Source organism: Rousettus aegyptiacus, unplaced genomic scaffold, assembly GCF_014176215.1.
Source record: "Rousettus aegyptiacus isolate mRouAeg1 unplaced genomic scaffold, mRouAeg1.p scaffold_m13_p_17, whole genome shotgun sequence".
Classification (NCBI taxonomy): domain Eukaryota; kingdom Metazoa; phylum Chordata; class Mammalia; order Chiroptera; family Pteropodidae; genus Rousettus; species Rousettus aegyptiacus.
This window is the reverse complement of record NW_023416292.1, coordinates 28,458,740-28,472,232: the sequence shown is the minus strand read 5'-3', so window position 1 is coordinate 28,472,232 and position 13,493 is coordinate 28,458,740. Positions and strand designations below refer to the sequence as shown.

General features: G+C 49.5%; 1 protein-coding gene across 3 annotated transcripts in view; it reads left to right on the top strand.

The window, feature by feature from the left end:
* The first annotated feature begins 13,121 nt into the window (after positions 1-13,121).
* Positions 13,122-13,493, top strand: part of BCL9 (BCL9 transcription coactivator) — a 74,761-nt gene continuing 74,389 nt past the window's right edge. For all 3 annotated transcript variants that reach the window (XM_036234988.1, XM_036234982.1, XM_036234981.1), the window contains exon 1: positions 13,122-13,245. The gene's annotated coding sequence lies outside the window, so the exon portion shown is untranslated. The remainder of the gene's footprint in view (positions 13,246-13,493) is intronic.

The window sequence follows — 13,493 nt, the reverse complement described above, 5'->3', positions numbered from 1 at the left end:
CGGCCGCGGCCGCTGCCTTCGGGGGTGCACCTGGCGGGACCCGGGCTTCCTTAGACGCAGAGCCGGAAATGGAGCTCCGCAAGCTGGCGCTTTGCTGCGGGGGGTCCTCTCCTCGGGGTCCTCTCCTCGGGCGAGGCCGGCGGAAGGGGAGAAGCGGAGCAGGGCGAGTAGAGATCACCTGTGGGTTCAGCCCAAGTCCCGCCTCCGTCCGGCCCATCCCAAGGGGAGCTCTGGGCCTGGCGACACCGCAGATTCCTTCCGCTTTGAGGCTCGGGGCGCTGAGCTGCTTAACACCAGGGACCCCAACAACCAGTCACTGGCTGCAGGCTGCCCCCCAAGCCTCTGTGTATAAGGGAGGGGGGTGAGCAGAACCTCCCAAGACTCCCGGGGGCGGGGGCAGGAGCGTTCTCCACGTGCGGGTCCAGAACAGGCTGCAGCTGTGAGCCCCTAACGGCCGGCCGCAGATGGGCATGCCCTCCAGGTGGTGAGGATCTAGCCACGCCCCCGCGGCTAGGGCACGCCTCTCCACGTCACGCTCAATAAATGTCGGGACTAAATGACATAACGTTCTCACTCGTCTATTTCTCATGGATTCCTGGCTTAATGATTTTTCTAGTGAATTAAATCCCCCAGTCTTCCCAATCTTGATTTTTTAAAAAGCTTTCCAAAATTCTTTTTTTCAGCCTTCTCTGAACTCTAACACTGGACAGGGTCCCCAAACCTGAGTAACTCTAGGTTTTCACTTAATGAGTTTTGCTAAGTCCTGACCTAACATTGCATGACTGTTAATATTTCTACAGTTTAATTAGTCGTAAGCTGTTAAAAAGGTCTGACTGATCTCCAGTCGGAATATGTGCATCTTCTCGAATCCAGTAGAATTTGTGGGGAGAAGGTTTCTGTCCTACTGGCAATCGTGGAGAAATCTGATGTTAAACCTTTTGTCCAGAACGATTTCCTCCAGACATCTCTATACTTATTTGGGGGTCTACCTAGATTATCTGTCAATGCTGCCTAATTTCTATATGCGTTACCCAGGCTCGGGGAGTCCTTACGTCCTTAGCTGCTGGCTTTCTGACGGCCTAACATCAGCGGCATCTCCTCCCTCCCCCCGACCCCTCCCCCGGCTGCTGGGAACCTGAAGAAACCCCTGTGGAAGGAAGGAGAGTCATTTCCACAAGAAGGTTCTCTCTTCAAGTGGTTGGGGCCCCGACTTTATTATTCAAGGCCATTTTCTCTCTGGAGGAAGTTCAGCTCAATCAGACTCGGCCAAAAGTCTTGTTCGCCTTTCCATGAGAACTAAGATACTCCCACTCAAATGTTTAAAAGTCCTTTCATGTGTAACAGCTCATTGGATCCTCACAAAAATCCCCGTGAGCAGGGAATTATTGTTCCCATTTTACCCGTGAGGAAACTAAGACCTCTGGATTTTTAATGACTCACCTCAGGTCACGTGGCTCTGACGTGACTGAGTCCTGATTCAAACCAGGATTTCCGAGGCCACACGTAATGGGCTCTTCAGAGCGCCTTCCTGAGTTACAGGAGCCCGGCTTGCCCTACGCCCTCGTTAGCCGCTCGTTGAGTTGAATTACCTGTGGCTTCTATTATTCATGTCCGGGGCTCCCCAGTTTAGTAGGTTTAGTATCGATAACAAAGAGTCTGTGATGGGCTGGTCTACATCAGCTAAAGCTCTGTGACTCTCAGGTCAAGGTCATTGGTTCGGTTCTCGAAAGACCAGTTACCTTTGTCTCAAACCAGCAGCAATCTTGGTTCCAGGGACACAGGTCACTCCGCTAATCGGCGAGGTATGGGCAGAAGAATTTGAAGAGAGCAGAGCCAATCCATCGCTAAGTCTAAATCTAGGTAGCATAGGGGAGAACGTCGTATTGTTTTATTTTTTATTTTTATTTTTATTTTTCCCAGGAGAAGGGCTAGAGAAACAGGGGAATTTACCCACAGAAGGCTCGGGGTCAACAGTCAGTGACTTGAGGGGATTCAGCACCAAAAGTCTTTATGAAGGAGGGGATGAGCCAGGCCAAAGAGAAAGCAAGGAAGGGCACAGGAAGAAATGGCCAGCTGGGGCATCCAGCCCAGCACGTGTCAGAGAGAAGGTCCCAGGGGTAACCTGTTTATGGGAAAGTGTCATGGCTCCGGGGGCGACATGTACAATCCCGACCCCCAAACAAAACCTTCACCCAGGAAACCTCTTCCACCCCTACAGCTTAGCCTGTGGTGCCAACAGAGAGCAAACGCCTTCCCACGAACACGACCCACGTTTACACCACTGCACTCAACGAACCCTGGTTGACAGGCCTGTCTTACACCCGAGGCCCCAGGGTGGGGCGCGTGAAGTCTCTGCCCTTAGTTATCGCCCAAGGGGTGAAACCATCGCGGTCTGTAACGCAAGTCGAGCGGGAACCAGTGCTAATTAGGGACTGTGCTCTGGAAGGTGAACGGGGAAGTTGGCCATGACCAGACTCCTTCGGGACATCTTCACAGGAGCGGGTGGAAGCATTACTTCTCCAAATGAGCCTCCTGCACACGAACCCTGGTCTTGGAGGGACTAGGGACCAGGTTTAAGAATGAGCCTGCTGCTTTTGCTCTGAATCCCTGAGAAGCAGCCGTTCCGGAGACAGGAGAAGTCGTGCAACTTGCCCCAGAGGAGGGACCGCTCCTCGCCTCTGCCACACCTCTCAGCCTCTGACCGACTCCCCCCGTTGGGTTAGTCCTATGGGGACTTCACTTAGAGCCACCAGGGGTCTTCACAGAGCTCCCCAAGGCCTGAGCTCGGCATTTCACGTTTTATCCCATATACTCCTGAACTACTCAACCCTCCGACGATGAACCGCACCAGATACTGTTATTAAATATTTTAAAATATAAAAATACTTTAGGCAGTTAGCCCGTCGCCCGCTACGTTGCAGGCTCTCACTACACGTTAGCTATTGCCGTTCTTCTTGTCGCTGTGCTTGTTATAAGAATTTCATTCCGATATCACCAGGCCCACAGGCCGGACATAAGGGCTCGTGTTCAAGGCCGACTTGGGAACCAAACGGCAGGTGTTCCCTGAGGAAGGATCCGCAGGAAAACTGCCGTTGGCATTGGATGGGACGAGCGTAGTGGGGACCGAGCTGGCCGTCATGTCTAGCGCGAGAAAAACGGTGATTCGAAGAAGCACTGACATTCGGCAGAATACACCAGACCCGTTTCTCCTCCTGCACGGCCCGCTGCTCCCCTTGCTAGTCAGAGTGCTGGTTCAATTCCTCAGGAAGGCACAGAATTTCTCGGCACTAGGGTCCGGGGCGTGGGACACAGGAGAGCAGTCGAAGGCAGCCTCGGATCTTGCAGGAAGGATACATTAGACCAAAAAAACAAGATCGTATGTGAACATATGCCAAAGTGAAGAAAACGGGCAACTCTTGCAATAAATTAAGGCAACGGAGACATCAATTCATTTGTTCATTCTTGCACACATTCATTGACTGATGCTTTAGCCGACACCATTTAATGGACGCTTGCTGAGCGCCCACTGTGCCGAAGGCCGTAAAGAATAGATACTTGGCGGCAGGAAGCTGTGCGCCTGCCCTCTAGAAACCTGTATTTTATTTTACTATTGGTTTTTTTATGGAAAAAAAAGTTGCCGGGATTTTGATTGAGATTGTACGGGCCCGTTTTCCTGAGCACCTTTCACCTCCTGGCTCCTCACAGTGACTCTGTCGGTCGGTATTTACTGTCCCCACTTTACACGTAAGGCGACTGAGAGAAGTTAAATTAGATGAAATCACTTGGCCAGCAAGTAGGAGAGCTCAGGCTTAAAACCTCTGTCTCCTGGCGAAGACCTTTTAGAGGGGAGAAGCCCCCGTGGCTTCGCCCACCCGCCCCCCTACCTCCCACCCCCACCCCCCACCCCGCACCCCCCACCCCCGCACATCCCACAGGTCAAGCTGCCTCTCCGAAATAAGATGCCGGAGAGGTCTGAGCCTCGAGGTGCGAGGTGCGGTGCGTTTGGAGGCTGTACCTGGTGAGAAGCAAGGACCCAGGCCTTACAGCAGTCCCCTGGGGTTTGGAGGCCCCCCGCCCCCCAGCGCTGCTCCCAGAGCCCCAGTCGGCTCCCAGCCCCCCGCGGCGCGCGACAGCCGAGCCACGTCCACGCGGCAGGACTCTGAGGGGCAGGTGCGGCTCCCTGCGCGCTTTGAATAGGAACTTGTTCAAATCGTGCAGCCTCTCCGGGAACAGTTTTTCAAAGGAGTGGCAGGAACGAGGGGGTGGGTTGGGGGGAGGGAGGAGGAGGAAGCGCAGACGGGGGAGGCAGGGAGCCACCCTCCCGGATTGGCTTGGAGCTGCGAGGATCAAAGGAGAGGGGTGACGTCGCTCCTGGAGATGAGAGGCCGGGCGAGGTCGCCTGTGCAAGTGAAGGCGGGAGAGGCCGAGACGCTGCGAGGGAGCCCTGTGTGGAGACAGAGCCGAGGGGTCCAGGCGCCCCAGCCCCGCCCTCGTCCTCTGCAGGGACCTCCGCTTCTGCTCCCAGCCCCCCACCCCCAAACCCTTCCCGCCTTGCTCCCACAGCCCCCTCTCCCGCCACCCCTTCTGGAGTTTGCGCCTTCCAACCCCTGTACCCTGTACCCTCACGCACCGGTCCACCCTCCCCGGGTCTCTATCTCATTGTCCCATGACTTTGACCAAAGGGCCCGACGCCCACGCCCTCGGTTCTCAAACTCCAGCTTCTTCATTCAGGACCCTCCGGAGGGCGTTTTAAACCCTGACTGCGGAGACCCCAGTTTCTCATTCAGTGGGCCTGGGGCGGGGACGGAGAATCCGCGTTGCTAACCCATTCCTAAGCGATGCTGACGCTGTCTGCGGTCACTCATCTTTGACCTTCATTTAGCCTTAATCACATGCTGCCTTAACCGCTCTTGCCTCCCGGATAAAGCTGAACAATTCAAAGGCAGGGATGTGCAAAGTACTTGACTGTATCTCCCTAATTACCTCCTGGCATACTTAGAGCAGGTTCCCAAACCCAATACAAGTAACTAATTAATATGAAGGGTTAGTACTGATTTTAGGTAAAATTATGAAATAAGAAGTTTGCGCCCAGGGACCTTTCACTCTCCTCTCCCTTCCTCTCCCTATCTCTGTGCCGCTCACTCTTCCTCCTCCAGGCGGAACCAGGCCCCCCAAAATGTATGCCTGCCCACCTGCCCTCAAAACCTGGGCTTCCTTTGTCGGCCCCTCAGAGTCGATAGGCAAGTCTTGAAAGAGGTTCGGCTGAGAAGGGGAGAAGTGGAGCAGGCAGTAGCTAGAGAGAGGTTTGCGGTCCGGGAGGCTGTTGGCTTTATTTTTTTAAGATGAGCAGGTCTCGAGCTTATTTAAATGCGGATGGAAAGAAGCCGCTGGAGGGGGAGGGGTGCTGGTATGAACTGGGAAGGTGTAATGGTCGGGGGAGGTCTTAGAGATGAAGGAGGATGGGACCCAGAGTCCAGGGAGAAGGATTAGCTCAGATGGGAGCTGGGACACCTCCCCCATTGTGAACGGGAAGAGGAAAGATAGGCTTTAGAGGCAGAAGCCATGAAGCTTTAGACCTTCAGTGAGTCCATGAAGCATCTTACGAGTCCATGAAATTAAATCGCCACGGTGTCAGTAGCTTAATGTGTCGCTTCTCCTCGGCAAAGCCTTAACCCAAAGAAATGAGTCTTTCATGAGAGGAGACTCTCGGGCTACAGGAGGCCTGTCTGTGGGGCAGTGGGGCCTTCCCGGCGACTTCAGACACCTGCCATCCTGCTACACAAGGTAGAATTGGGAAAACAGGACGACTATGTCCACCTGTGACAATGTAAGGTCTAGGGAAAGGTCACGGAGCTGCTAAGTCCGTGCCAGAACCAGCCTTAGAACCCTTCTTGACCTGCCCGCAGTGGCCAGCTGGTACCCCCACCTGCACTCCTTCATTCTCTGGCCACCTAAAATGCAAGGAAGTTGTGGGGAGCTGGTAAGAGCAGCTTCTTCTCAGGCCTTGGAATGGACATGGGATGCCATGTCCGCCCCAGACACGCACAGCCCCAGCCTATCTCTGGGACTCTGAGAAACACACCTTGGTGATAAGAAGAATTACAGCAGTTATAACAAGTTATCCAATGCCCCTTGAATTTAATTAGCATGCAAGATGCCCAGTACATGGTACCAGGACCTGGGGCACAGGAAGAGGTAAATAAATGTAAGCCTCAGCATCATCTTCCTTCTTCCTCCTGCTAATCACCATCGCCATCACCACCATCATCATCATCATCACCATCACCATCATCATCACCATCACCATCATCATCATCATCACCATCATCATCACCATCACCATCATCATCATCATCATCATCATCACCATCATCATCACCATCATCATCATCATCACCATCACCATCATCATCATCATCATCACCATCATCATCACCATCATCATCACCATCATCATCACCATCATCATCATCATCACCATCACCATCATCATCATCATCACCATCACCATCACCATCACCATCATCATCACCATCATCATCACCATCACCATCACCATCATCATCATCACCATCACCATCATCATCACCATCACCATTACCATCATAATCTTCCTCCTTTCTCCTATATCCCCCCGAAGTACCTCACCATCATCACCATCATCACCATCATCATCATCATCATCATCACCATCATGTGCCCAGGCAGCATGCTATGGAGATAGATATATATATATAGATATATAGATAAATATATATATTTTTTAATGATATGTTTTCCCTAATTTCAAGAGCAATAGCCGGCTAGTGTTAGAAAGTTCTGACAAGGAATGCCTCACATACGAATTGTAAGCGGGGTGTGCTGGGAAGCTCTGGATTCAGATTGCTTGTGTTTACATTGTGGCTCTACAGATCCCAACCCTGTGACCTGGGACACGTCACTTAACTCTTCGTTGCTCCATTTCATCATTTGTTAAATACGGGCAACGATAGTTCTTAGATCACAGGGTGTTTGGGAAATTTAAATACGGCGACGTATCTTAAAGCACCGAGCACAGCACTTGGCACATAGCAAGCAGTCAATATAAGGGGGTTATTATTGATATTATTATTGTCGATGTTTTATAAAGTGCTCTATAATCCACGCCTCGGAAGGAATCGCTATTGGTAGCTCTTTGCATGTTTTCAGGTTTTTTCCCTATCTATATGTCTCAATCTCCATCTTTCTATATAACATGGGATCCAAACAACGCATAGTGTTCCACATTTTTTTTTTTGCTCACTTCACAAATACTATGGATAATTCTCAAGACAACCCTCCAAAGTATTTATTGATACACCATTCTGACTGTAAATGGATATTCGATCTTCACATGCCAAATGTTCGAAGGCAATCCCTGGAGGCCGAATGAAGAACAGGGCATGGCTCAGCAACCTTCCTCCGCCAGGGGCCAGGTAGAAATAGTGCAGGCTTTGCAGACCGTGAGGTTTCTGTTGCAACTCCCTGACTCTGCTGGTTGTATGATAACAACACTACAACATATTCGAAGGAACGAGGTGACCGTGTTCCAATAAAACTTTATTTACAGAGACCAAAATGTGAAGTTCATATGATTTTCTCTTCTCGCGAAATATTATTCTTCTTTTGATTTTTTTTCCCCCAACCAGTACATAAAACCGTCGAAACCATTCTTAGAGTGCGAGCTGTATGGTACAAAACCACAACGGGCTGGCTTTGGCCCACGGGTCGCAGGGAGCACGGCGAAAATTAGAGAGGTAGTGAAGTGTAAAGTAGCATCTTAATGCATGCACCCTTTCTGCCTTCTCGGCCGGAAGTCCCTTTTCCTCAGCTTGGAATGTATTATCATCTCGCCAAATTTGTTAAAATCTATCTCAAGGTTTAGATCCCATGCCACATCCTCTGTGACGCTGTCCCAAAATTCCCCTGAAGAAATAACTGCTGTTCCCTCCTCCGATGCTTACAGCGCTTCCTCTGGAGGGCTGCGAACTGTGCTTTCCCCCACCTGCTAGGGCTTCAGACTCGGGAGGTGGATTTACTTGACGAGCTTGGCAACCGAGCTTCCCTACCACTCTATTGGGTGCAAGAAAAAAGGAACCCGTTAGAAGCAGTCTGGGGTGTGGGGGGGGGCATGTTTAGAATCAGGAAGATCTTAAGAAATCTATATTTAGGAAGCGTCCACAGAGGCTAGAGCCATGGTTTGGAAAGCCGACAGCCAAGAATCTCCCAACCTTCGTCTCCCCTCCCCTCCCTTCTCCCTTCTCCGTTCTCTCAGTGGACTCTCCTCTCCTCTCTATCTCTTTGAGTAGCTTAATTTCATTACTTTTTTTTTTTTTCCTCAGCAGTCCTCTCAATTCAAGAGCCAGTAAAGATCAACTGGCTTCTGTGAGTCCCACTTCTAAATTTCTGGGAGAGAGAACCTTGATGGCCGGAAGAGCCGTCGGCATGGTCTCCGCGTAAGTGCCGAGGCTTGTCTGCGTGCCTAGTCCGGGGCTTATTCTCCAGGAAAGGAGGGAACGTGTCGGGCAGACGCCTCGAGATGCCCGTGATCCCCACGGGCCTCATTCACGCCCCGACGGCTTGTCTCGCGGTTCCTCGTGGGCATCGCTCTCTTTCCCACCGTCGGGACGGCGTGTTCCTTTAGAACAGGGACGCAGCTCTCACTCACGTTGGTGTCCCCGGTCCTCGCGGCGTTTCGCACACACCAGGTCATAGCGAATGCTTGTGGGATTGAATTGAAAACAGCGCCTTCGAGTCTGTCTTTCACGCATCTCTCATCTTCCCAAAAGGTGCACGTTCCCCTGCGAAACAAAAGACAGGTGGCATAAAAGATAAATTTCCTTTTCTGGCTTCAGTATTTTTTATTATTATTATTAAATTGTCTTTAGCTCAGATAATTGCGCTATTTCCATTTCAGATTTTCAGCGGTCAGACGACCTCAGGCCCAGATGTGCTGTGAATGCAACGTTAATAGTTGCAGAGCAATTATCTCCTTGCAGCTCTGCAGAGAGGAACAACTTGAACTCTGGAAGCCCGGCTTGTCAGGAATCCTTTCACATGTGGCCCTCTCAGCGTCGGCCCAAAGCGAACTCAAGGCCAGTCTGAGCAGAAAAGGACTCGGCTGTGCCCGGCGGCCTAGGGAGCTGCTCCCTACGTCAGCTTCCGAGCAGGTCTGGGAGCAGCCGGGTGGACCAGATGGGACCTGAATCCCTCCGCGCATTAACCAAGGCAGGGGCAGCTCAGCCACTGCAGCCACCAAGGTCAGTCAGGAGAGGCAGCCCTTCCCTGGCTGTCCCCGTAGCTGCTGGAGAGTGTCTCTCCATTGTTGATTACATCTCCTCTGATCTGCTCCCTCGGGGAAGCTGGCTCATTGTTTACCAAAACCAGTTGCTCCCACCGGTGGCTCTGCTGCCTCCTTCTGCTCCGCTGAGCTGTGAGCTTCAGGCAGAAGCAGATCTCAGGGCAGAAGAAGCAGAGTCGGCCTAGGGCGAACGCTCGGTGTTCTAGTTTGCACCTTCCTGGCCTCGGCGGGATTCTGTGGCCTTTCTCAGGGTCTTCTTAGCTTCCTTCCACTTCCCGGATGGAGGAGAGGGGAGACAGGACCCGGTGGCTTCTCTGTCCCACTAAAATGCCAGTCGTACTTTGATCGTCTTAGACACTCTAAGACTTTCGTAGTCGGGGTGCTTGCTCGGTAGGTCAGGGGCCTGCGTGTTGAGTGTGCCGCGTCTCCTCGCGAAAGGTGAAGCCCTCCAGTTATGATTCGTTACCCCACGTAAATAATAATTACAAATATGAATCAGATACACGTGAACTCAAGCGGATCTCCGACCATCTTTTATCATCCATTCGAGCTCCCCTGAAAGCAGTCACAAGTCTTACAGCCATTAGAGCATTTCAGAAAGTTGCCTGGAAAAAGGAAAAAAATAAATAAAATAACTGTGCTTTACAAAATGGTTCAGTAACATGAATCTGTTATCTATATTTTTTAAGTTAGGTGTGTTCCCTTAAACTTTTTTTTTTTTGGCATGTAAAAACGATAGTTCTCTATTTTCTACCCATCTCTTAAAGCTTGGCGGGGAAGCACGTTACAATTTGTGGATCACCTAGATGATTTTGTCATCTTTCTCCTATACTGTAGCTTTTGGCCACTTTAGTGACCTGAAGCTTAGCTGAGAAAAGATGAAATTTAAACTAATGATTTTTAAATTCTAAAACGTGAGTTTGTCACAGTGCTGTTCCGAGATGCTTGAGTTCTGCTCTGGATTATTTTGAGGGATCTTGTCAAGTCGTATTTTTAAATGGCGACATCATTTCTCTAAGAAGCTCTGTATGGAAAATATTTTCCTTGAGTGTTGATATTTACAGACAAACCACTCAAGAGGAGGCTGATATAGGCAAAACAGATGAGGACGCAATTAGTATGTCCTTTCAATTATCTGTGGTGCAGAAAATTCAATGGCAAGATAGACAATATGAAAGAGCCGTAGAGAGAGCAGGGGCTTTGGGTCAAACAGAACCAGGTTCGGGACCCTTGTAGTTGTGAACCGTGTGACCTTGGGCGAAGCAGTGAATGTCACCAAGTCTGTAAAATGAGATCAAATATGACATCCAACATTTGTTGATTGCTTTTTATGTGCCGGGCACTATACTAATTATGTCACATGCGTTCATTATCTCATTTCTTCCTCAAAATAATCCCGGGAGGAAGGTACTATTAATATCCTCATTTTACAAATGAAGAAATTGAAACTCAGAAAGGTCGAGTAATTTGTCAAAAATCACAGAGTGGCAGAGCTTGTCCCTCAATGCCCTGTCTGCCTGACTCTAGAGCTCAAGGACACAAACACTCTTTAATATCATCTCCCTGTAGTAGAGTTCTTCTTATAGGGTGAGTTGGAGGATTAAATCACGGAGTGCATGTAAAGAGCATGCCTGGCACCTAGTGCTCTTATTCCGATGACATCTTGGTATATATTACCAGTTACAGTTTGTGTAGTATTTTACTCTTTATAAAGCTCATCGACATGGTAACTCATCGCCTCGTGGTATCATGGGAAGTACCGTAAAACTGGCTCATAAAGGTTAAAGGAGTTGGCCCAGTTCATTTAGTTCGTGAGCACACCGATGTTGGACCTCAGATCTTTTAATTCCTGAACCCAGTAACTTCACCCTGCCTTTCAATCATTTGAGGGGTGGCTATAGTTTTATATAATTTATTTAGTATTAGAAGACGGAGCTATTTTCAGGTGAGGTGCGTTCTCATCTTGCCTGCCTTCACATCGCTGCTTTATCTTGGTAGATCTTGAAACTTGTTTCTTGATTTTCCTTTATGTCAAACTATTTGCCTTCCAGAAATGTGAAGGAGAGAGAAGCCTCTTTCGTCTGACTCTCATTTTTTTTTTTTAACCCCAGGTAAATACATCCAGGTAGATAGATAACCAAGTATGAATGGGCTGGGGTTCTTAACGCTCATTTTCAAGTTGAAAAGCTGAGTGTTTTTCCTTCATAAAAACCGTGTTTTAAATGGAACTTCGGCCCAAAGACCCCATAGGAACCTATCACGTGCTAGATGCAAGGAATAGAGGGAAGAGAGTGAAGGTGAAGCCAGGGCCCTCCTTCCTCAAATTTCAGGCTTGCTCCAGATAAAATTTTGAAGCAGACTATTTGCCTTTAGTATGTCTTCGCCTTCTCTAAGCAATCCCCAACCGGCCTGACTTATACAAGAGTCTTCAAAGTTCTATCTCACCCCCTAATCTAAATGGCTATTTGATTGATAAGAACTAAGTGTTTGGAGGAAAGCAGCCTAATGAAATAATTCACACTAAAGTGTGAGAGGCTGACTTTCCTTATTCCCTCCGGAGGTGTTTGCATTTTAATAAGAATATTACTAATGCAAGTGAATTCGTAATCGGTAGGAAGCCCAGCAGCGAAACAAAATAAAGAGAAAAGACAGCTATAATGTAGAAGGTATTTGGGGAGCGATTTGCTGTAATACGGATAGACCAGCCCCATGAAGGTCTTTCTCATTCTGTCCCCTTACGTGCCCACCCTCTCCAGCACACACGCACCCAAACACACATCTCGGCTCCCTTGGCTTTTCATCTTTTCCTTATCAACTGAACAATTATTAGGTTAATACCATTTTAGTGCCAGAGAGGGTTCTAGAGCTAATGTCATTAGTTGGTTTTATAATTGGGGAAGCAAAGCTCAGACAGCAGGGTCAGGTTCACACGCTGGCGAGTGACAGAATCGGCGGCACTAGAATCCGGGTTTCTGTCCCCAAATCGAGGACATTTTCATCTACACTCTATGCTTAGCATTCGGAAGTCTCGTAAAATAAACTTACTAACCCTCGTGCGTCGACCTCGGTCACTTATCCACTCGGATGTATTTTCTCGTCGGCAGGTGGAAGCCATCAGTGCTACAAGCAAAATGGTCCGGCGTGTGTTTCTATCAATGTGTCCCGACCCAGAGTCGGGGATTCTCTGTCCTCTGCCAACTGTCCTCTGTGACTATGGAGGATTTGGAAAATTGGGGCTGTTCGAGGACCCTGGCCCGTGCTTAGCTACTCATGAGAGCTGTCACGAGATTCATCGACACATGTAAAACTATTAGGATTCTCCTTGCCTCCCTCTGTTTTCTGTCATTGAGCATTTGGATTTTCACTCTGATTTCCGGAACCACCCTTATCACTCCCTTGGCAGGACGGGAAAGTGGCGGAGAGCCTGGTGGCCACCTGGGGCCTTGTCTCGGCCAGCAATTCGCTTCACGGCTGGGTGACCTTCACACCTTACCGAGCCTCTGCGTCGAAGCTGCTTCATCTAGAATATGGGAACAACAATAGTTTATGCCTTTTGGGGTTGTGTGACATTGCCACCATCATCATTATCAACACCTGTGGGTGTTTTTTAGTTGGCTTTTTGAATATCTTTTAAGGAAGGGAAAGCTTCCTGGTCCTTTTGATCCATGCCTGGCAATCTGTAAATCGTGCAGTCTTTAGAGGTTAAGTTGACCCTTCGTGCATTCTTGTCTGGAGGCATCATTGTGTGTAGTGAGTCACCACCACTTAGAAGTGGACGGTGAGTCAGTAGCCTGTTGAGGGGAAGTTAGAAGTTCCCGCGGCTCAGAGTGAGAGGATCCAAACCCAGCCTCGGGGCACAGTTATGGCTAACTGGTCTTGGGGTGCCATGGAGAAGCGGGGCTGCTCGGATCCGAGGGCATAAAGTGGTGAGTAAATGCTGGGCCTTTGGCATCAGGCGGGCCTGAATCTGATTTCAGTCTCACTTCTATCTTGCTGTGTGACCTCAAGTCAGTTCCTTAACCTCTCTGTGCCTCCTTTTTTCATCCCCTGTAAATGAGGTTGGTCTTCCTAGAAATGACCTAATGGTATAGCTTCTCGGGAACAGGCTGAGACTCAAGTAAATACTCGATCAGGAGTGACTGGTATTATCGCCACCATCACCACCTCTTCCATC